Source organism: Scyliorhinus torazame, chromosome 17 (assembly GCF_047496885.1).
Source record: "Scyliorhinus torazame isolate Kashiwa2021f chromosome 17, sScyTor2.1, whole genome shotgun sequence".
Lineage (NCBI taxonomy): Eukaryota > Metazoa > Chordata > Chondrichthyes > Carcharhiniformes > Scyliorhinidae > Scyliorhinus > Scyliorhinus torazame.
Genome location: NC_092723.1, coordinates 50,846,649 through 50,870,780, shown reverse-complemented (window position 1 = coordinate 50,870,780; position 24,132 = coordinate 50,846,649).

The following is a 24,132-nucleotide window of genomic DNA, read 5'->3' as shown; positions in this document are numbered from 1 at the left end:
AGGGAGAATTCAGAATATGCAATTCATCAAACAAGCACGTCTTTCGGGACATATGGGAGGAAACCGGAGCACCCAGAGGAAACCCACGAGAACACAGGGAGAACATGCAGACTCCGCACAGACAGTGACTCAAACGGGAATCGAACCCAGGACCCTGGCGCTGTGAAGCAACAATGCTAACCACTGTGCTACCACATGGAGATGGTTTGATACACAGTAACATGGGTTGGGCAGTAGATGGGCAGCACGGTAGCATAGTGGTTAACACTATGGCTTCATAGCGCCAGGGTGCATCACAAAATTCAGATGAGCTTATTTATGATGCTGAAGATGGGAACATATCTTTTCCAATGGAGGAAGAAAAGGCCAACCTCCCTGAAGATGTAATGACATTCAATTGCACCTTCGCAAGTACCAGCTGAGATATTGGGACCATGTGTACTTTAGAGAATAGGATGGAGGAGGGGCCTTCAACTGGTGAACTACCAGTTATCAGCATACATCAGCAGGGGCTGGGAGACAGATGCCTCAGGTATCAGCTTATCGGAAAATGAGATCGCACATTTGCTCTCGGTCGAGAACTCAGATGCTGACTTCGAAGGTCGATGGATATACATCAAAAAATGCTAAGTGCACTATGCGCAATGGTGCAGATCATGCAGAAGTCTAGTTTCAACTAGTGTCAAGGCATCACAGAGAGCATGGAGACTAAATTGATCGATCATCCAATATAGATAAAACAAACAGCTCCATCAACACATTTGTAGCATCCATGATTTTAAAAAATTCATTCATGGGATGTGGGCATCGCTGGCTGGGCCAGCATTTATTGCCCAAACCTAATTGCCATTGAGCTAAGTGGCATTTAAGAGTCAACCACATTGCTGTGCATCTGGAGTCATATGTTGGCCAAACCAGGGAAGGACGGCAGGTTTCCTTCTCTAAAGGACGTTAGTGAACCAGATGGGTTTTTACAACAATCGACAATGGTTTCATGGTCATCATTAAGACTTTTAATTCCAGATTTATATTGAATTCAAATTTCAACATCTGCCAGGATGGACTTCGAACCCGGGTCCCCAGAGCATTCCCCTGCGTTGACAGATTACTAGCCCAATGGCAATACCACTTACACATTGGAGTCTGTGCTGACAATATTGACAGCATCCATGGCAAATTACACGGAAGCACGGGAACACAGGTGGCTGCCATCTTGGCTCTGGAGACCAATATTGACAGCATCTTTGGAACCCCACATTTTATTCTCATATAGAAGTGTTCTCAGACCCACAGCTGCTCAACATCACCCACCAGAGCAATCCAAATGGTCCACAACCAAACATCTCACAACACTCCAGAGGTTAGAGAGATCTACACACAAGACAGGAATTCAGCATGTGCACAAAGGTGATGTCTAATTATTTCTATTATCCCATGGGCCAATTTAATTCATTTATTTATTTTTGTTAGAGATTTGGGACTGATTCTCTGTTTCTGCAGCTAAGTGCCGACTTGAACAGATGAAAAAATCGGTGCCGACTCCTTACTGATTCCGGGACTCTTGAGGGGCTAGCAGCGGCGCCAGGTGAAACTTCCGACTCCTTGCCGAAAACAGCCGGAGAATGGCCGGGCCATGGCACGTATGTGCACGGTTGACAACCTGCAGCGGTCGCGCCGTACAACATGGCACCAGCCGTGCGCAGACCCAACCTGCCATCCGCGACCCCACAACCCATCGACGGCCACCCCCTGGCCGCCCCCACCAGTCCCCCCAGCCCTTGCGGAAGCCCCCCGGCCAGTGGCATGGATCCCGGCCGAGTGTGGTGGTGGTGGACGTAGTTGGCAGCCAGCACGCCGGGTTCCCGACCACTGAGAGCACACGTGTCCTGCGCCGTCGGGAACTCAGCCCATCGCGTGCGGAGCATTGCAAGAAGGCCTGACAGTGATGCGCTAATGGCGTTGCAACGGCGTGCAGCGTGCAATGCAATGATGCCATTTCTGAGGGGGCGGAGCATGGCTGACCGGCGGCAGCACCGATTTGGGCATCGGAGTTGATACTCAGCCTGAGCGCCGATTACGATATCGGCGTCGGACAGTGGAGAATCCCGTCCTTGGAGTTGGTGTTCGTATTTGCATTGAAGCCTCATAAGGCTGGACTGAAGAAAATCAGACGGTGTTAGCTGGGATAGTGATAGAATCATAGAATCATAAAATTCCTACAGTACAGAAGGAGGCCATTCCACCCATCGAGTCTGCGCTGACCCTCTGAAAGAGCATCCTACCTCGGTCAACTCCCCCTCCCTATCCCCGTAACCTCATCTAACCTATCCATCTTTGGACACTAAGGGGAAATTTACCATGACCAGTCCACCTAGCCTGCTATTCTTTGGACTGTGGAAAAAAGCCAGAGCACCTGAAGAAAACCTGAAGACATGGAGAGAACATATAAACACCACTCAGACAAGGTCAGAATTAGACCCAGGTCCCTGGCGCTGTGAGGCAACAATACTAATGACTGTGTCACTGTGCCATCCAGCAGACGGTGGGAAGGAGAAAAGAAAACAAATAGTCAAGGAAGGGATGGAACAGTTGGGAATGGTCAGGAATTTTCACCTCAGATCAAAAGGGAAGGTGCTGTGGGTAGAAGTGACATTCAGAGGCCTAAGTGTTTCCATTGTAACAAAGTTGGACATATTAGTGCAGATTGTTGGAACTTTCCAAATGGAAAATCAGTTGCAGTGGTAGCAAAGGAAGTACCTGGAAAATGAATGGTTGTTAAAACTGTAACAGTGTTGCAAGTAAAATGTGCTCCTTTAGAATCAATGAGAAAGGGGATAGTTCTCAAAATAGTTCAGAGTGCTGGTGAATGAAATGAAGCTATTGGAGGTTTTCAATGTTTGTTGCAAAGGGAGAAGTATTTCCTTACTTGTCCAACAAAATAAGTAAACAAATTAAAATTTTGCGAGCTAAAGGAGCAGATCAATCATTGATGGTAGCCGATGATACAATTTATATTCCAGGAAGTTTTATGAAGGAAAAAGTATTAATCAGAGATATTCATAGAAGGGGCGAATCTGTCTCTTTGTGTAAAGTTAATTTAAGAAGGAACTTTGTAAATGGAATTGTTGTGGTGGGAATTATTCCGAAATTACCCATTGGAGGGATAGATTTAATCCTGGGTAATGATTGAACTTGTGGTGACAGTAATATAATGTATTGCAACAGGCAGTTCATCATGACGATCTTAACAAACTTTTGAAAACTACTGTGGATAGAAATTATACACTTATTGCATCTGACAAGCAATTGAAGGAAAATCAACTTTCATGTATGAAAGAGATGTTTGCGCATTAAAAAAGGATCAATTGAGAATCAGTCAGGAAAGAGGAACATTTAACTGAGGATGTGAACCATCTAAAGGATAAACATAAAAATCAAACTTAGCAAAGCTCAATCTCAATTAAGACATGGTGAACATCAAGCACCAGAAGTTGTTTTCAATTACTTTATGGGATGTGGGTGTCACTGGCTGGACCAGCATTCATTCCCCATTCCTAGTTGTACTAGAAAAGATGGCGGTGTGCTGCCTTCTTAAACAACTGCAAACCCTGAAGTGTAGGTACACCCACCATGCTGTTAGGGAGGGAGTTCCAGGATTCTGACCCAGCAACAATGAAGGAACAGTGATAAATTTCCAAGCCAGGATGGTGAGTGACTTTCAGGGGAGCTTCTAGGTGGATGGTTTCCCAGCTCTCTGCTGCTCCTGTCCTTTTGTGGTAGTCGTCGAGGGTTTGGAAGGTGCTGTCTCAGGAACCTTGGTGAGTCCCTGCAGTGCATTCTGTAGACGGTAAACAAAACTGCTACTGTGCGTCTGTGGTGGACGGATTGAATGTTTGTGGCAGGGATAGCAATCAAGTGGGCTGCTTTGTCCTGGATGGTTTCACGCTTCTTCAGTGTTGTTGTAGCTGTGCTCATCCAGGCTAGCGGAGAGTATTCCATCACACTCTTGACTTGTACCTTGTTGATAGTGATCAGGCTTTGGGCAATTAGGAGGTAAGTTTTAAAAAAATAAATTTTGAGTACCCAAGTATTCTTTTTTTTGCAATTAAGGGTCAATTTAGTGTGACCAATCCACCTACCCTGCACATCTTTGGGTTGTGGGGTTGAGACCCATGCAGACACGGAGAGAATGTGCAAACTCCACACGGAGAGTGACCCAGGGCTGGGATCGAACCCGGGTCCTCTGTGCCGTGAGGCAGTAGTGCTAACCACTGCACCAGCGTACCACCCCTATTAGGAGGTAAGTTACTCACCGCAGGATTTCTAGACTTTGGCCTGCCCTAGTAGCCACAGTATTAATATGGCTAATCCAGTTCAGTTTCTGGTCAATGGTAATGGCCAGGATGTCGATAATGAGGGATTCAGCGATGGTAATGCCATTGAATTCACAGGGGCCAATGGTTAGATCCACTCTTGTTGGAGATCGTCATTGCCTGGCACTTGTGTGGCATGAATGTTACTTACCACTTATTATGCCAACCCTGGATATTGTCCAGTATCATGAAAAATGCTTGAACAAGAAAAGGAGGTTCTGGTAAATCAGAATAATTGGGTGAAAGCGGAATTTAAAAAACAAACTAATGAACTGTTAGAGCATTGTCGTGAAAAGAACAATGAGATTGTAGAACTTGAAAGTGAAATGGAGGAAATGAAGAAGAAGATGAATGGTATGAAATATCACAATTTGAAAGTTGTTCCTATGAATAAAAACTCATTGTTGAAGAGTGATCCAGCTGAGGAAAGAATTGATCCAAGTAATGTTAGTGTTGTATCAAAGTCGGTAATGGGCAATAAGGAAACAACTGAAGTGCCTGCTAAATTGGAAATTGTGAATCGTCAACCAGAAGCACTGAAACTGCAAAGTGATCTACTAAGAACGAGGCTGTGACTGTTCAGAAACTGTGCCAAAAGGGCTAGAATAAACTATGAAACTTCAGAGAGAGGAAGTGATCAACATGGCTCGAACAGAATTGAAAACAACTCATTTGAAATGGGTCTGAGAGAAACAACACGATGTTCAAAGAACAAACAAAGCAAGAATACAAAACTATTCTGAGTGAACCAAAGAAGCATCTTAACAACATACTTGTGACAGCTAAAAGAGATTTTGACAAGAGAAGAAATGAGGGGCGAGATTCTCCGACCCCCCGCCGGGTCGGAGAATCGCCGGGGGCTGGCGTGAATCCCGCCCCCGCCGGTTGACGAAGTCTCCGGCACCTGAGATTCGGCGGGGGCGGGAATCGCGCCGTGCTGGTTGGCGGGCCCCCACGCTCGATTCTCCGGCCCGGATGGGCCGAAGTCCCGCCGCTAAAATGCCTGTCCCGCCGGCGTAAATTAAACCACCTACCTTACCGGCGGGACAAGACGGCGCAGCGGGCTCCGGGGTCCTGGGGGGGGCGCGGGGCGATCTGGCCCCGGGGGGTGCCCCCACCGTGGCCTGGCCCGCGATCGGGGCCCACCAATTCGCCGGCGGGCCTGTGCCATGGGGGCACTCTTTCCCTTCCGCCTTCGCCACGGTCTCCACCATGGCGGAGGCGGAAGAGACTCCCTCCACTGCGCATGCGTGGGAAGCTGTCAGCGGCCGCACACGCTCCTCCGCATGCGCCGCCCGGAGATGTAATTTCCGCGCCAGCTGGCGGGGCACCAAAGGCCTTTTCCGCCAGCTGGCGGGCGGAAATTCGTCCGGCGCCGACCTAGCCCCTCAAGGTTGGGGCTCGGCCCCCAAAGATGCGGAGCATTCCGCACCTTTGGGGCGGCGCGATGCCCGTCTGATTTGCGCCGTTTTGGGCGCCAGTCGGCGGACATCGCGCCGTTTCCGGAGAATTTCGCCCGAGATGTTAATGCAAAACAATGACATTGTGACTGTGTTAAATTGAAATGCGAATTTATCATATGTGAGTTTGGAAAGTGGGCTTGAGAATTGAACTATACCGACAAGTGATGAAAAGGGCAATTGCACTGTAGACTTAAATGAAACATTATTTTCTGAGTTGAGAACTGGAAACCAGAAGAAAAAGAAACACAAGACTTGAGTTACGTTAATGTTATCATGTATAGATTCTGATGATGCTGTTGATGGTATTATTTTTGTTTTAGTCAAATCATTGTACTTGTGAACTAAGAAAGATTAACACGCATGATGGTTAGATATTTGTGATACAAAGTTTGTGTAAAGTGGATGTAACATTTGTGTAAAGAAATCTTCATGGTAATGTCTGTAACGTCAGACCAGCAATTAGCCTTCAAGCATTGCATGACCTGTTTTGAATAGCTTTGAGGAGGGGCCTTCGTGCCAGTTCATGGTATGAGTCACTGGACAAGCTCAACACATGGTAAAGCACACTGGAGCAATGTCACATTTGGAAAAGGGTTCTGCAACAGGGATCCTAAATAATTCAATTTGTTTGAATAGTTTTTGTGTGCATTCCTTGCGTCAACAGAATAGCTCAAAGCAATAAGGCATGCAGCGTACATTTGCAATGTGTGTGTGTTTCCTGCCCATCATATGGGAGTCTCAGGTGACCTTTTAGTGTCTGTAAAAATGGACAAGCCTGAACACATCTTGAGGCTTACTCAGCTAAAGATCCATATTGCAGTCCTAATATTTAATTGAATGAATCCAGATGCTTTATCTAGCAGGACCTCTGGGTTTCATCAGAACTTTGATAATAAACTCAAATGTTTCTTTCTGGCGAATGATCGAAAATCTTATGTGTGGTAAAATTACATATGTACATTGTTTTATTTTATGCTTTTGAGTGATGTGGGCATCACTGGCTAGGCCAACATTCAGTTCCCATCCTATTGCCCTTGAGAAGGTAGTGATGAGCTTTATTCTTGAACTGCTGCAGTGCATGTGCAGTAGATACACCCACAGTTCTGGTAGGGATTTTGACCCAGCAATAGTGAAGGACCAGTGATATATTTCCAAGTCAGGATAGCGAGTGACTTGGAGGTTTTAAGGACTGAGGAAGTCAGCGGTGGGAAACAAAGATTTATTTTAACTTTTTTACAAATCTGCTCCTGGCAATAACTATCCACAATTGCAGTCCCCGTTGGGACAACTAACTGCCAAGGCCCTGCTTGGGTTGGCTTTTATGTTCAGTTCTAATGAGCCCCGCTGGGTGGTCTCCACCCCTACCTGGGAGCCCGTACACCAAGAGCCCCACGGGGAGATCAATAATGGTTTCCCCATGGGCCTCGGGGGGGGTTATGACAGAGGTGAACATGCAGGTGATGGTGGTCACATGCATCTGCTGCTCTTGTCCTTCTACATGGTAGCAGTCGTCAGTTTGGAAAGTGCTGCCTAAGGAGCCTTGGTGAGTTCCTGCAGTGCATCTTGTATATGGTACACACGGCTGACACTGTGTTTCGGTGGTGGAGGGAGTGAATATTTGTGGATAGCGTGCCAATCAAACGGTGCTTTGTCCTGGATGGTGTCAAGCTTCATGAGTGTTGTTGGAGCTGCACTCACCCAGGCAAGTGGAGAGCATTCCATCATATTCATGACTTGTGCCTGCTAGATTATGGACAGTCAAGAGGTGAGTTACTTGCTGCAGAATTCCTAGCCTCTGATCTGCTCTTGCAACCACAGTATTTGTACTATTAGTCCAGTTGAGTTTCTGATCCATGGTAACCCCCAGGATGTTGATAGTGGGGGATTCAGCGATGGAATGTCATTGAATGTCAAGTGATGATGGTTAGATTCTCTCTTGTTGAAGATGGTCATTGCCTGGCACTTGTGCAGTGCAAATGTTACTTGTCATTCGTCGGCCCAAGTCTGGACATTGTCCAGGGCTTTTGCATTTGGGCATGGACTGCTTTAGTATCCATTGAGTCATTGTACAATCATCAGCTAAGGTCCCCACTTCTGACCTTACGATGGAAGGAAGGTGATGCAGCTGCAGATGGTTGGGTTGAGGACGTTACCCATAGGAACTACTGTAGTGATGTCCTGGAACTGAGGGCATTATGTGGAAATTACGACTGAAACAGGCCATCTGTCCAAACAATCTATGTTGACATTTATCCTCCCCCAGAGCAATGGTCCTAATTCCACTTGCTTGCTCTATTTTCATGCCCTTTCTAACCCCTTTCCTTCAACAATTAAACCAAAGTACTGTGTCTGATTCATTTAGAACTTTCAAAACAAATGTCAACTTTCAAACACATCTTGGCCACTATGTAAGCTCTGGGGAAGCCTGATCAGAAACTTGAAATAAGGTAGTGCCTGACATTTATTACTTTTCCATTTGTTCTCCCTCTCTGTGACTTGTATTTGAGGCCCAACCATATGCTCCCTGAATTGTGCCTCTTGATTCGTTTTTGCATTTAAGAAGCTTTGCACTTTGCAATTAACTCATGACATTTTCTCTCCAAATAGTCTTGATAATAATTTTAATAAGCCGTTACTAATATTTGGAACTCAATATTAAAACCCACTAAAACAGGCAGGGCCAGGTTCAGGGTCGGGATTTGTTAAAAATGGTGAAAAGAAACCTATTAACCCTCTTAAACTCACTTATACACTCGTTGCTATTTTTATGATCAGGTTTGTGGTGTCCCACTGTGCAGAGAGACGTAGCACACTTCTTTAACATATTGAAACTGGGTTAACACAGTGCAGCTGGGAACCTGGTTTAGATTTTGCAATTGGTCAGTGGGCTTTCCAGGAGTCAGAAATCCCAGCAGTAAAAGGGAAGCAGGCATTGGCTGCATTTGTTAAATGGATTTTGCAGCGCTCCTTGGGTTCAGGGGGAAGGGAAGTGTGCTTTCCACAGTCCATGAGCAAGCCTTTAATGGCCTCACAATCCCATGCCACAATTGCCAACCTCCACCCCCCCCCCCCCCCCCCACACCGCCCGCCACACCTCCAAATCTAATGGGCTCCTTCTTCCCTTCAAACCCCTGAGCTTCTCTCTCCATCTAGTTGATTGTGGTTGGCCCACCCCTCGTCTCCTCCAATTGCTGTAGACCATCTGACCTGTGGCACCCTGGCACTGATTTTCCTGCCTGGGACCTTGGCCTTGACTGGATCCTTGCCAGAATCCCTGGCATCCTCCCAGCCTCTCCGTAAACATTAGGACCTCGGGGTATTGTTTTGGCTTCATTTCCACAAAAGAACATTTTACGAAATTCACAAAGAACTTGATACCAAAAAGAAAATGTACGGCACACATAAAATGTGTGTAGGCTGACCTCAAGTGCCTCAGTTGAGGGACCATTCTTATTTCTGAGATTTGTTAGTTCCTGTCAGCAAGTCTTTTGATTACCATCACAGCTGAGCCCTCCTTTCATCACCTGATGACAGTATGACCTGACTTATGTACACACACATTTCCAGTAGGGTTTAACACAAAAATGGGATTTCATCTATATATTTCTCCTCCTTATTGTACCTGCAATGTTGAGATAGATCGTTGGTTTAGTTTAGTTTGGGGGTGTAAATACCAGTGTACTTACCTCAAGACCCAAAACAGGATGTGATGAAACTAAAAGCAAAATACTGCAGGTATTTTCTCTCCACAGAGGCTGATAGACCTGTTGAGTTCATTCAGAATGTTCTGCTTCTGTTTGTGTTGAATCTATGTGCTTATCATGCAAATTGCAACATTGTTTGCCATCCTGCCCTCTTGTCAGGTTAGTTAGGCATGAAAAAGGAAGTTGGGATCATGTGCAAATTGTTTGTGGTTTAGCATGTATTGTGTGGCTCTTGGCAGGTGTCATTATGTCTGCAGCTAAATACCTGCTGAAAACTCAGTGACAGGATTTCCCCATAAAAGGTACACAGGATGTTTGTGGGAACATTTGAGCTATCTCTCGACCCGGGCTGCAGGGTATATTTTGCAACTCACTCCAACTCTTTACTTCATCATATGCTGTTAGAAATAGATTTGGTAACTTGTGTGTCAGTAAGGATGTGTGTTTATGTAGTGCCTTATTAGATCCTCAGTTTGTTCAAAAGTATCTTACAAATCATGGATAACTTTCAACATGCACTGTTCATTTTGTGGAGAACCACAGCATAATCTTATAAATGGCAAATGAATCACTACCCTGCTTTTCTACAGTGTTGGTTGAGAGAGGAATGTTCCACGACTACCTGAAGAATGACCTGAACTTCCCTATCCTCCAAGTCTTTTTATTTGTTTTACCTCAGAAGTACCTCAATGTTCTATTAGCCCCTGAGCTACGTTTCCACCCCATATCCTCACAATTACTAAAACGCCTGTTTTCAGCTTCATAACATCACCCATCTCCACCTTTGCTTTGTCCCAACTGAAGTTGAAACCCAAACCTATGCTTTTGTTCCCTCCAGTCTTTACCATGCCAATGCCTTTCCATCTTCTAACTTTCAAATCTTAGCTCTTCATATCCTAACCCTCACATGGTTCCATTTAACCATCACCCTCTGCTTGATGACCTATGTTGGCTCCCAGTCGATCAATGTCCCCAATTTAAAATTCTCATCTTTGTTTTCAAACACCTCACTGCGTCATTGTTTCTTTTCGCTGCTGCCTTCTCCAATCATATAGAACCCATCAAAAACTTTGTGGGCAGGGTTCTCCGCTTCGCCAGCCGGCCAATGGAGTTTCCCATTGCGGGCAGCCCCATGCCGTCGGGAAATCCCCGGGCTCGGGTGCGCAATGGAGAATCCCGACAGCGGAGAATCCAGCCCTGTGTCTCTCCAATTCTGACCAGTTACACACACTTCTCCCTCTGCCCCACCATTGGTGACTGTGCCTTCAGGCATCTAGACCCTCAGCTCTTGAATTCTCTCCCTAACCTCACTGCATCTCACCTCTTATTCCTCCTTTAAGGTCATCATTAAAATATAAAATATACGTAACCTGGCTCCATACCAATTGTTATTTAATTACATTACTGTGGAGTGCTTTAGGATATTCTCTACATTATATAAATCCAAGTGTTGTTGTTGTAACTTAAATAATATTCTTGCACCTGGAATATTTACTTGCGAGGAGTACATAGCGATTGATATCTACAAATATATAATTAATAGAAAAGAGTTGTTAATGTGATGCCATTTTGGAGCATGCAAAAGAAAGAGAAAGGTGCTTACAGTTATATTCCTTCTCTTTTGCAATTGTGATTATTCTGTTGCCTTGACAATTGGTTTGATTTAATGCTTCTTATACTCCAGGGTATGTGGTTTTTTTTGCTGGGCTACCTACATGGAACAGTCAGAAATGCTCCAAGTCCTAAACATAGCTGAAATACTGCCATATTTCGAGAGAGGCCATTATTCACATTTGTACTCCAGGGTCCTATCAATTGCAAGGTAAAGTCGAACTGCATTAAGGAAATTGATTTCTGCCTTTTGCTATAGGAGATACAAATCCTGCATTTACCGACGGAGGGTTATACCATGTGATTAAGCTAATTTTTAATGATGCCAGTGGGATTGTTTGTCTAATCAGGACTGCATTTTTCCAATTTTGCAATATGGCCCAACTCCATAGCCTTACTTCATCTGCACCAATGCCTCAAACTCTATCATATCTTCATCACCGTAAGAATCAGCTGTTCCATTGCTTTGCTTGATAGAGCTCACTGCACATTAATGTTAACTGGTCTAAATTTTTCACCTCATCCTGCGCCATGTGAATTCCTGTTTATGCCTTAAAAACATCCCACAGCTAGCTTCTACCCAACAAATTGTCCAAATTCTGCTGTAGCAACTTGCACCACATATTTTCAGGAAGTGCATTGATGATCATAACAACTCACAGGGTAAAAATGTCCCTCATCCTAGCTCTCATCCTTTTGGTAATTACCTGAAGTCTGTGTCCCTAACCCAAATCCTAGCCACTGGAAACAGTTTTGCTTTATTTGCTCTGCTAAAACCATTTATGATTTTGAACACCTCTGTCAAATCTCTTCTGTTCTAGAGAAATCAACTCCAGCTCAGTGATTTGTTATGCTCTAGGCGTAGCATAAGCGGCTTCCTTGTGGTGCACTTGACAAAGGAAGGTTCAGACGTGGAGATAACTTCAACAGATTTATTAAACTATTTACACTTCTATTACTCGGGTTCGACGCTACTGCTAATCCTACTATAGCTATCCAGACTGACTAACCAGTTGCTGCAATCCACGTGGTGGGAGTGATATTGCATCAACCCTGTGTCTGTACTCACTGACTGTCTCCACTGGAAAGAGGCAGATCATGTGTATGGAGTCCTTTATATATGGGTTGGTGTAATGCCCTCCTTTAGTCGTGTCACCTCTGTGTGTATCGTAAATGTCCATTGGTCGTGTCCTATCTAACTGATCTATTGATTGAGTGTGTGTGTGTGATGTCTCTGGTGCTCCCTCTAGTGTCTAGCTAGCCTGCATGTATTTACATTGATGCACGTCACCACATCCCCCCCCTTTTTTTATGTTACATATTTTCTGTACACTTTAAGAAAATTGAACAAAAAACAGATAGAAACGTTAAGGTATATACAAGTCATGGGAACAGTGATTAAACAATAAGTCCAAATCATTTGTGTGAGCCCAAAAACCATCAATCACCATGGTCAAATGTTTCTCTTGGTTATGAACGCCATCAACGTCCCTGTGCCACTGGAACCAAGAAGTGGTCAAATCACTTTGCTGTCTGATTTGGAGTCCATTTCTTTTTCGATGTTTGTGATGGTGCTGTCGGATGACATTTTGTAGCTGATAAGGTGTTGACGTTGAAGAGGTACCATCAACAGTATCATTCGAGGTCATGGATGTGCCATATGTTGAAGTTGGATAAGACTGTACATACTGGTTCTGGCCACATGCTGTGCAGGAAGGGTGATCCTGCTGAGAACCGGGGAAGCTTGTCGAATTGGAAACAGAATTGCTGCTCGCATAAATACCTGGTGATGGTGTGAAACTAGAACCTTGCATCTGATAGGAATATGCCGTCTGGCCAGGCTGGGGCGCAGCAAATCCTGTGCTGTAACTAAGGCATCCAGTCTGTAGTGCAGATTGCGCTTGTGGTAGTCCTCCTTCGGTCTTGATTCCATTAGTGGGTAATCCGTAGTGCTGGCCTGTTTGAGAATATGCTGCATAGACTGCTGGCTGCTGCATGCCTGAATACTGGGTTTGTCCAGCATGAGCTGTCATTGGCTGCACTGCTGGTGTGGAAATAATGTGTGGATATTGCTGTGGTGAATATTGGTGTATTCCTCTTGGACTGTAGCCGCTGCTTGTTATTACTGACCCAGTGTAATTGTAAGTGATCTATCTCCTATCATTGTGGCATCTGCTGTCACCCTGAGCGTGCCATCACTGAGGTTGCGGCACTCCCTGTCTGGAGTAAAGTCCGGCTTACGTGAATCAGAGTTGGCGTTTGGTTTCTCCCCATCTGGAGTCAGATCTGTTTTAACTGAGTCAGTGTTGGTTTGTTGATGCTCCCTGTCCGGAGTCTTAGCAGGTTCACTGGAGTCAGCTGAAATTTCTTGAAGCTACACGTCTAGAGTCGGAACATTGACATGTGGAGAGGTTCGAGCAAATGAGGGTGGACGTATCGTGGTGTCACCGGAGTCACCAGTGGTCTCACAGTGATCGTCGAGTGCCTCTGTACACACCAGCTGAGGTCTGTCACTTTGCACATCTTGCATGGGAAGTGGGATGCTGTCATCACTCGTCTCACATACCGTGGGTGGAGCCTCAGTAATTGCTTGCTGTTGACTTGGGTTGGGTAAATTGTCAGAATCTTCATCTGGTGGTGCAAACAATGTGGGTGGACTGTCATTGTCTTGCTGTTGTCCTTCATTTGGGCTTGGACTGTCATTGTCGCTTTGTTCTTCACTGTAGCATGATAGACCGTCATGTTCGTCCTGCCGTGCACTGGAGCGTGGTAGACTGTCATAGTCTTCTTGCTGTTTACTTGAGCATGGCAGACTTGCATCGTCTGCCGCTAGTTGGTCAGAGGAGGTTGTTAGACCCTCATGCTCTTGTTTCTGCAAGGACTGCGCATCGGAGTCTTGCGTTGCTTCGATCGTGGAAGCTGTCCACGAGCTCGCTGCAGAGGCTTGTGACACTGGAGTCACTTCTTGTTCATGCAAGGACTGCGCTCTGGAGTCTTGCGTTTCTGCAATTGTGGAGTCTGTCCACGAGCTTGCTGTGGAGGCTTGTGACACTGGAGTCACTTCTTGTTCATGCAAGGACTGCGATGTGGAGTCTTGCGTGTCTTCTTTCGTAGAGTCGGGAACCCTGAGCGGTGCATGGACCACGCTCTGTGTGGCAGCAGGCCGCTCTCTGTGTGCTTGTACCACTCTCTGTCTCTTGGTTTCAGCCCGCAGCATAATCCTGCACTCACGAGTCGGGATGTCATATCTGCTGGGCTGAAGATCCTCAAATCCGAAGAACTCGCCGTCGGGTCGTCACTGTGCAACACATCTAGATGCTGATCGGATTTGGTACTGGGGTAGCCTCCCAAGGTGAAAGGTTCGTCTGAGTCGTTGTCTTCCAAGACCACATCATCACGTTTTGTGTCGGAGCTGTCATTGGGCTTGCGTGGTCCAGAGAAAATGTAAAGGTCGGTTTTGAAGTATTCAAGGTCAGAATCATCGGTTTGGGCGTAGGGTTCTTTGGAGGTTAATTTTATTTCCTGGTTCAATTTGAGGCATTGTGCTGTCATTCCAGGTGAAGGAATGTTGTTTTATGGCTTTAAAAGATTTTGTCTTTGATTTGGGACGTTTCCCCTTTAAATGGGCATGGTCTGGGGCCTCTGACGTCATGACGCATGTGACGTCATACGTAGGAAGCGTTTGTGCATGCGCAAATCGCTGTTCCTGTACCGGGGGCCGTTTTCGTGATTGCGCATGCGCGGCGTCTCGCGCATGCGCAAACGGACCTTCCTGTTCTGTGCGCTTCTCGCGCAACTGCAGTCCCTTTAGAAAGATGGCCGCCGATCAAAATTGTTCTCGGCCTCGTGGTGAGTACTGGCGCTTCTCTTACTTTTTCTTGCTGGTTGGAGTGTGTTTTCCTCACAGCATTTGCCGAATTTGTCCAGGACTGCCTGGAAGTCGCTCCTGTTTTGCCCTTTGGAGAACTTGAATTTTTCAAAGATTTCTTCTGCTCTGGCACCGGCGATGGTGAGCAGAAGCTCTGTCCTTTCAGCATCGGCCACGTCTTGTAGGTCGGCTGCTACCAAGAAGATTTCAAACCTTTGCCGGAATGCCCGCCAGTTTTCATGGAGATCGCCGTGGCACTGGAGCTGCTGCGGAACCTAGATCTCGAACATCTTGCCTGGGTATCGTTGCTGGTTGTCACTGTACGTGAGGTATGGCTATATGAATTGAAACAGTTCATTGTTGGTACCCTGTCTTGTTATGCTCTAGGTGTAGCATAAGCGGCTTCCTTGTGGTGCACTTGACAAAGGAACATAGAACATAGAACATTACAGCGCAGTACAGGCCCTTCGGCCCTCGATGTTGCGCCGACCTGTGAAACCACTCTAAAGCCCATCTACACTATTCCCTTATTGTCCATATGTCTAGTAGAACACTGGCATGTTATAACATTCAAGGCCTTGGGCCAAGTGCTGGAAAGTGGAATTAGCTGGGCAGGTCAGGGCCTTTCGAGTGTTGGTGCAGCCCACAGGGGCCGAAGGGCCTCTTCTGTACTGTAGTATTCTGTCATTCTGATTCTGTGACAAGGGAGAGACTGATCAGTGGAACGGACACTGCGCATCACACCACCCACCCACCCCCCCCCATCCAACCACCCCCCTGCAACCCCCTCCGTGATACATACCTGCCTCACTACAGGGTGTTGGCCCTGGGTTGGCAGTATCAGCGGGATTGGTCCGCGGCAAGAGGATGATGATGACCCGCTCTGCGATGAGCTCTGGTGCGCAGCATCATTTGACAATATCCCACTCCTGCCCACGGTAACACTTTCCACCGTCCACCAGGGTGATCCCTTCATGCGAGCTGGCCATTCCATCACACGGTTCCATTGGATCCCTGGGGTGACGAGATCGGGGTGGGACACGGGAGCGGTGAGCGCTGGCTGAACTGCGGTCCCCGAGCCAAAGCCACCCCCAATGCCTGCCTATTCCCCCCCTCCCGTGCCCCCTGTGCGGCCAGTCCACCCCTCACACCCATCTGACAGAGCACCAAGTCAGGTTGTAACATTGTGCACAGGTGTTTAATGTGACAACAAATATATAGATACATGCCCAGCCCTGATAACTAAACTATGGCCTGCACCCGTGCCAACCTAACTGGTGTCTTCTTTTCTGGCCTTACGGTCCTAAAGCTACGTCTAGATACATCAGGAGTGGAGGCAGCCTGCTGTCATTCCTGCCCTATGATCTGGTTCCCCTTTGGCGGGCGGCTTTTGGGGCTACTAGGCCTTGATGGACCAGGTGGCGTGGTGTCACCCTGAACTGTCCACTTCCCACCAGATGCGCCAGGGACAGGAGGGTGAGGGTGGGTGGGGGGGGGGGGGGGGAGTCTGGAGTGGTGCATTATTCCGACACCTCCCCTGCGGGAGTCATCGGCACGGGCTCCATTACCTCCTCTACCCATGGGATGCCCGATGGCCTCCTGGCTACTTATGGGACATGGGTGTGAGTGGAGCTATCCCCTGAGGCTGTCCCATTACATGGCGCTGCCAGACCTGGAAGCCTGCTGCCGCCTCGGCCAAGGTCTGCATGCACGCGGCCATGGAGCACAGAGAGTCGACTACCTCCATCTGGGACTGCGCCACATCACACTACGACTGTTCCACCAACTTCTGGGTCTGTGCCACATCAGCCAGTGAATGCACCACCTCTGTCTGGGACTGGGCCACCTCCTTCTGTGTCTGCGCCCGGGCAATGCCGCCGATGCACTCAACCATGGCCCGCTGTGACTGGATCACACTCAGGAACGCCGCTGCTATGCCTGCAGGAGGGCAGCCCTGTCCTGGGCCTCGGTCACCACCTGCACAGATTGTCCCAGGCCTTGGGCATGCTGATCCTCAGCTGAAACCTTCGCTCCCCCCCCCCCCCCCCCCCCCCAATCGCCCAAGGACTCCACCATGGACACCATCCATACTGTGTTGGCCTGGGTGGCACACATGGCTGGCACCATCCTGCACATGGTTGGACTACTCCACCTGAGCCTGCAAGTGCTGGATGCTCACCGATAACCCCTCATGCAGTCCCTGGCTCTGTGACTGAATCTCCACATTCGCTGGGACTGGCCGTTCCAGAAGCCCAAAACCTGTCTTATGGCAGCTAGACCCTGGGGTTGGCTCGCCATCCGACCATCCGGCCCCTCGGGCGATCCTACCTCCAGCAGTTGTGTGTTGTGCGCATCAGAGAGTGCCCCTGTAACCTCTTCACTAAAGTGCCCAACCGAGATGAGTGTCTCTTTGATGGTGAAGGGTCTTGGAGACAGATGTGACGGAAATCCATGTCATCCTCAGACTCGAGCGCCAGTGTGTCCTGGGCCTCAGGTCGATGGCTCGCATCTGTGACGGTTTCCTCGTCGCTGGTCGGCACCTGGGACTCTGGCTGTGGCTAGGGGCGAGCTCACCAGAAGGGCCCACCCCATCACCAGCAGGTCTGCAAGACACTGGAAACAGTTTTGCTTTATTTGCTCTGCTAAAACCATTTATGATTTTGAATACCTCTGTCAAATCTCTTCTGTTCTAGAGAAATCAACTCCAGCTCAGTGATTTGTTATGCTCTAGGCGTAGCATAAGCGGCTTCCTTGTGGTGCACTTGACAAAGGAAGGTTCAGACGTGGAGATAACTTCAACACATTTATTAAACTATTTACACTTTTAATACTCGGGTTCGACACTACTGCTAATCCTACTATAGCTACCCAGACTGACTAACCAGTTGCTGCAATCCACGTGGTGGGAGTGATATTGAATCAACCCTGTGTCTGTACTCACTGACTGTCTCCACTGGAAAGAGGCAGATTATGTGTGTGGTGTCCTTTATATATGGGTTGGTGCAATGCCCTCCTGTGGTCGTGTCACCTCTGTGTGTATCGTGAATGTCCATTGGTCGTATCCTATCTAACAGATCTATTGGTTGAGTGTGTGTGTGTGATGTCTCTGGTGCTCCCTCTAGTGTCTAGCTAGCCTGCATGTATTTACATTGATGCACATCACCACATTCAGAAGATAAAGATGTAAAAATTCTGCAGGAGTAGACTAGTCAGCCCTTTGAGCCTGTCCTGGCATTTAATACGATAATGGCTGGTCTAGTACCTCAAATACACTTCCTCCTTAAAGTGTTCAAAAATCTATCAATCTCTGTCTTCAATATACACGTCACACTTATGTCTCCACATAAGTCCTCTTGGTACCATTCAAATAAACCTCTGCCAAATCCATTTTAATGCCTTCCTCAGGTGTGGTGCCTAGAATTGAACACAATACTTCCAACTGAGGCACAGCCAGCATTTCAGAAACATTTAGCCTAACTTCCTTGCTTTCATATTTTATTCCTCTATTAATAAAGTCAGGGATCCCTTATGGTTTTTTTTAAACAGCCTTCTCAACTTGCCCTACTACCTTCAAAGATTTGTTTTTATAAATGTTTTTTATTGGGTTTTTGAACTAAGTATATTTACAGTTATGTACACAGAATAAAATATATATATATAGAAGAGAAGAAAACTAAAAAAAAACTGGTAGGATATTGTGCACTAGCTCAACAACAGCAACTCTGTACAGTTAGCAATATTATTTTTAACACATAAGTAGGCACCTGTTTGTTTGGGGGGGGGGAGAACTGGGGAGGTACATATGCATTTGGGTGCCAGAGAAACAATTACAGTTGTTATGTCCAATACAGAGAGGGCAATACGAGAATGGATCTGGTGTTGGTGTTGTCACTTGCTTCTCTCGGACAGTTTTCGCTGCCGTTGTCGTCTCGCGTTCACCTCCGCTTCGGCCGTTCGTCCCGTCTTTCGCCCGTATATTCCTTGCTCTCTGTTCCTGTGTTTGCCTGGTTTGTTATCATTTCCCGTGCTCTCCTTCCGGCTATCATTCCCTTGCCTCCCCCCCCCCCCCCCCTCACTGGTTCCCCTCCATTGTTCCCTGTCTCCTCTCTCTTCCCACTTCTCCCCCCCCCCTTTACTGGCCCCTTTCCCCCTCAACCCTCCCCTTCTCCTGTGGTTCGCCTTCCTTTTCTCTGAGGTTTAGCTCCCCCATCCCTGATCTAGCCCTCCCTCTCATGCCTTGGCTACTTTCCCCTGGTTCTTGGCTACCTGGCTATTCTCCTGCTTGTTCGTTGGTCACAAACAGGTCCTGGAACTGTTGGGTGAATGGCTCCCACGTTCTGTGGAAGCCGTCGTCTGACCCTCGGATGGCAAATTTGATTTTCTCCATTTGGAGTGATTCTGAGAGGTCGGACAGCCAGTCTGCAACTTTGGGTGCTGCTGCTGACCGCTAACCGAACAGGATTCTACGGCAGGCGATCAGGGCGTAGGCAAGGGCGTCCACCCACCTCCCCAGGAATAGATCTGGCTGGTCTGATAGCCGGAAGACCGCCACTTTCGGGCATGACTCCGCCCTCATCCCCACAACTTTGAACATTGCCTCAAAGAAGGCTGCCCAGTACCCCGCAGGTCTGGGGCAAGACCAGAACATATGGGCATGGTTGCCCGGGCATCCTTGGCACCGTTCACATCCATCTTCCACCTCCGGGAAGAACCTACTCATTCGGGTTCTTGTTAAGTGGGCTCTATGTACCACTTTTAGTTGCGTCAGATTGAGCCTTGCGCACGTGGAGGTGGAGTTGACCCTATGCAGTGCTTCGCTCCAGAGTCCCCACCCTATTTCAATCCCCAGGTCTTCCTCCCATTTCTTTTTTGTTACGTCCAGTACGGTGTTGGCCCTTTCTACCAGTCGGCCATACATGTCGCTACAGTTCCCCTTATCTAGAATGTTTGTGTCCAGTAACTCTTCCAGTAATGTCTGTCGTGACGGTTGTGGGTAAGTCCTTGTGTCCTTTCATAGGACGTTTTTGAGTTGCAGGTACCTTAGCTCATTCCCCCTGGCTTGCTGGAATTTCTCAGTCAGTTTGTCCCATGTTGCGATCCTGCTGTCCGGATATAGGTCCCTAACTGTCAGTGTCCTTCTGTCCTGTGCCCACCTTTTGAAGGTGGCGTCAGTCAGCGCTGGTGTGAACCTATGGTTGTTGCCGATGGGAGCTTTGTCCAACATTTTGGTCAGGCCAAATTGCTGCTGTAGTTGGTTCCAGGACTGGAGGGTGGCTATCACCACTGGGCTGCTGGAGTGTTTTTTGGGTGGGGATGGGAGTACCACCGTGGCGAGAGCCCAGAGGGAGGTCCCCTTGCAGGAGGCCTCCTCCGCGCGCACCCACTCGGTTTCTGGCTTCTTGATCCATCCCCTTATTCGCTCAAATGTCGCTGCCCAGTGGTAGAATTGTAGGTTTGGGAGGGCTAGCCCCCCCCCTGGATTTTGTTTTTTGTAGGACCTTCTTTGGGATCCTAGCATTCCCCCCCCCCACCCCTCCCCCATACGAACGCCATGATTAGTTTGTCTAGTGCTTTGAAAAAGGCCTTGGGGATGTAGATCGGGATAGATCTAAGTAGGAAGAGGTACCTGGGCAGTACGTTCATTTTGATTGTCTGGAGTCTCCCCGCGAGGGAGAGTGGCAGTGTGTTCCACCTTTGCAGGTCCTTTTTAACTTCCTCTATCAGATTGGTGAGGTTCCATTTGTGGATTCCTTTCCAGTCATGGGCTATTTGGATCCTAGGTCGTGGAATTTGTGGCAGGCTTGTTTAAATGGGAGTCCCATTAATGCTCCCCCCCCTACTTGTGGGTGTACCGGAAAGATTTTGCTTTTGCTCATGTTGAGTTTGTAGCCCGAGAAGGCACCAAACTCTTTCAGGAGCGCGATGATTCCGTTCATGTTACTTTGTGGGTCCGAAATGTAGCGGAGCAGGTCATCTGCATAGAGTGAGACTCTGTGCTTTCTGCCACCCCTTCAAAACCCCCTCCAGCTTTTTGCTGCTCTGAGAGCAATTGCTAATGGCTCCATCACTCGAGCAAACAGAAGCGGGGACAGTGGTCATCCTTGTCTGGTGCCCCTGTGCAGCTAGAAGTATCGTGAGTTGGTGTTGTTGGTCCGTACGCACGCCATGGGAGCGTTGTATAGGAGCTTTACCCAGGAGGTGAACCCTGTTCCAAGCCCGAACCGCTCCAGTACTCTATGAGGTATTTTCATTCGACCCTGTCGAAGGCTTTTTCTGTGTCTAGGGAGACGATCACCTCTGGTATTCTCTCCCTGGATGGGGTCATTATCACGTTCAGCCGGCGTCTGATGTTCGGGGTTAGCTGTCTACCTTTGACAAAGCCCGTCTGGTCCTCTGCGACCACCTCTGGTACGCAGTCTTCTAGCCTTTTGGCTCGGATTTTGGCCAATATTTTGGCAGCTGCGTTCAGCAGTGAGATGGGTCTGTATGACCCACAAATTTGTTGGGTCTTTATCTGCCACCTTCAAAGATGGCGTCTATGCACATCACACGTGTCTCTGTTTCTCTTGAATACCCTTTCAGATTATTCCAGTTGCTCTGCGTTCGTCTTTTTGGCAGTGTATCATTCACTTTTCTCTGCTTTAACAGCAATTTGTACAGCCTTTAGCATAACAAAACATCCCAGAGGCATTATAAAACAAAGTATGGCACTGAGTACATAAGGAGATATTAGGACAGATGAAGAAAGGTTTAGTCAAAGAGGGAGCTTATAAGTAGTGCTTTAAAAGAAATGTAGCGAGGCAGAGAGATTTAGAGAGGAAATTACAGAGCTAATGGCCTTGTCAGCTAAAGGCACAGCGAGCAATGGTGGAGTGGTTGAAAGTGACGTGATGTTCAAGGGGCCAGAATTAGAAGAGTCAGCTGATCAAGTGGGCTCAATCTTGGTGACAAAGAAATTCATGAGCTCCTCACACTTGTGCATTTGCAATTATAATTGTCCCACCATTCACTGCCTGGGCCCTAAGCTCTGGAATTTGCTCCCTACATTTCTCCACCTCTCTACCTAACATTCCTCCTTTCGTTGTCGGCTGTTCCTCAGTTCAAGGGTGACGTCCATTCAGGGTTACAAGTTTCTGCCCTGGGTCTTCATATGACTGAACAGGTTAATTTTTGACCCCGATATCTTTGGGTATGTGGTGTGGCCGGCTGTCTCATGAGGTAGTGGGTTTGAAATGGAGGATTTGATTCCTTTTCTTTCCTTCTCTGCCACCGCACTGCCTCATGATTAAGGTGTTGGGACTTAAAGCAAGACGCGGTTTGATGGATGATTCGAGAGTGCCCTTGAGGCATTTTCTTCTTTTCCAGGCCATTTGAGGATTGAGAAAACGGGAACTTGCTGGGGAGACAGTTTTCAACCATCGGAAGACAGTGTCCAATCCATCAACTTTGATTTTGTGGGCATTTTGCCTGACTGGTTGTGGAGCTGGCTTCAACAGACACTGACATTTGTTTGATGGTTCCAGTGGATCTGGAGGATATGCCGGAGGCATTATTGATGGAATTTCTCTCGCGCTCTTATGCATTAATAATACAATCTAGGTTTCACTACAGTACAGGGGCAGGCTGACAACTGCTCTATATATTCAGACTTTTGTTGACTTGCGGAGGTCTTTGTTGTCATAGTTTGCATAAGACTATTCCATCCAGGGGCTGGTTTAGCACACTGGGCTAAATCGCTAGCTTTTATAGCAGACCAAGGCAGGCCAGCAGCACGGTTCAATTCCCGTACCAGCCTCCCCGAACAGGTGCCGGATGTGGCGACTAGGGGCTTTTCACAATAACTTCATTTGAAGCCTGCTTGTGACAATAAGTGATTTTCATTTTCATTCATCTAGGTAGTATTTAGTACTGACACCAGAGGGCAGTTAATCTCTGATGAGGTGAATATCCACTGTCAGGTAAATTGTAAATAATATGGGAGCCATCACACAGCCTTGATATATTCCAGTCCAAATTTTGAAGGTGTCTGTTTCCTATCTCCCACTCAAGAGACTTGCAGTCATATCATCATGTAGCAATTGCAGGATTGTGATGAAGCTTCTTGGAATTCAAATCTTTGAAGCACAAAGCACAGAGCCTCACAATTCGCCGAACCAAATGCTTGATCAGGTTGATGAATGGGTGTGTTCTCGACATTTTTCTTGAATATATTTGGCAATAAAGACCATGTTGGAGGTAGCTCTGGAATGTTTTGATGCTCTCTGTCTCTGGGAGGATTTCCTCAGCAACAGGAAGCAGGTCATTCAGGAGAATGCATGTCAGAATTTTTCCTGCTATACATTAGACAGAAATGCCTTGTGATATTCCACAGTGTGATATATCTACCTTCTCAAAGAGAGTTACAATTGTTGCATTTGCATTGGGAGGGAGGCAATATGAATTCTCGCTCTGTGTACGCAAACAGGCGCTGGAATGTAGCGACCAGGGGCTTTTCACAGTAATTTCATTGCAGTGTTAATGTAAGTCTACTTGTGACAATAAAAAGATTATTATTAGTAGTAATTTTGTCAACTCAAAATCTATAGAATGTATGTAGGAAGGATTAATGGAAGCAAAAGTCAACCAGATTTGAAAACCTTAGCTGGAATAACATTGAGGCTGCATGCAATCTTGGTTGAGTTCATTACCTGTTGCAGCTCTTCCAACAACAGTGGTTGGCCAGAGGATTCCTTCACACAGCACTGGGGGGAATAACTTAGAGAATATCAGCTGCCACTGCGAATTCACAGTTGGGGAGTTGTTATAATGTTCTTTTCAGCATTGGCAGATGGCATTGCCACCCTTCATGGAAACACCATCCTGAGAACAAATTTGCCCATTTGACCTCGGCCTACAGATGACAAGTGATGCTCAAATGTGTGATCACCTGGAACGAAGACAAGCAGCCATCACTGCCTGCAGAACAACCTGAGATTGCAATTCAAAAAGCATTCCTTCAGCTCAAGGGCCATGCACAACGGGAAAGATAAAGGACATATGTTGGGAAGAGAAAGCCCAAGAGATCCAACAGTTCCTGGTGATCGTAACATACAAAGCTTTTTCGAAACCGCAGG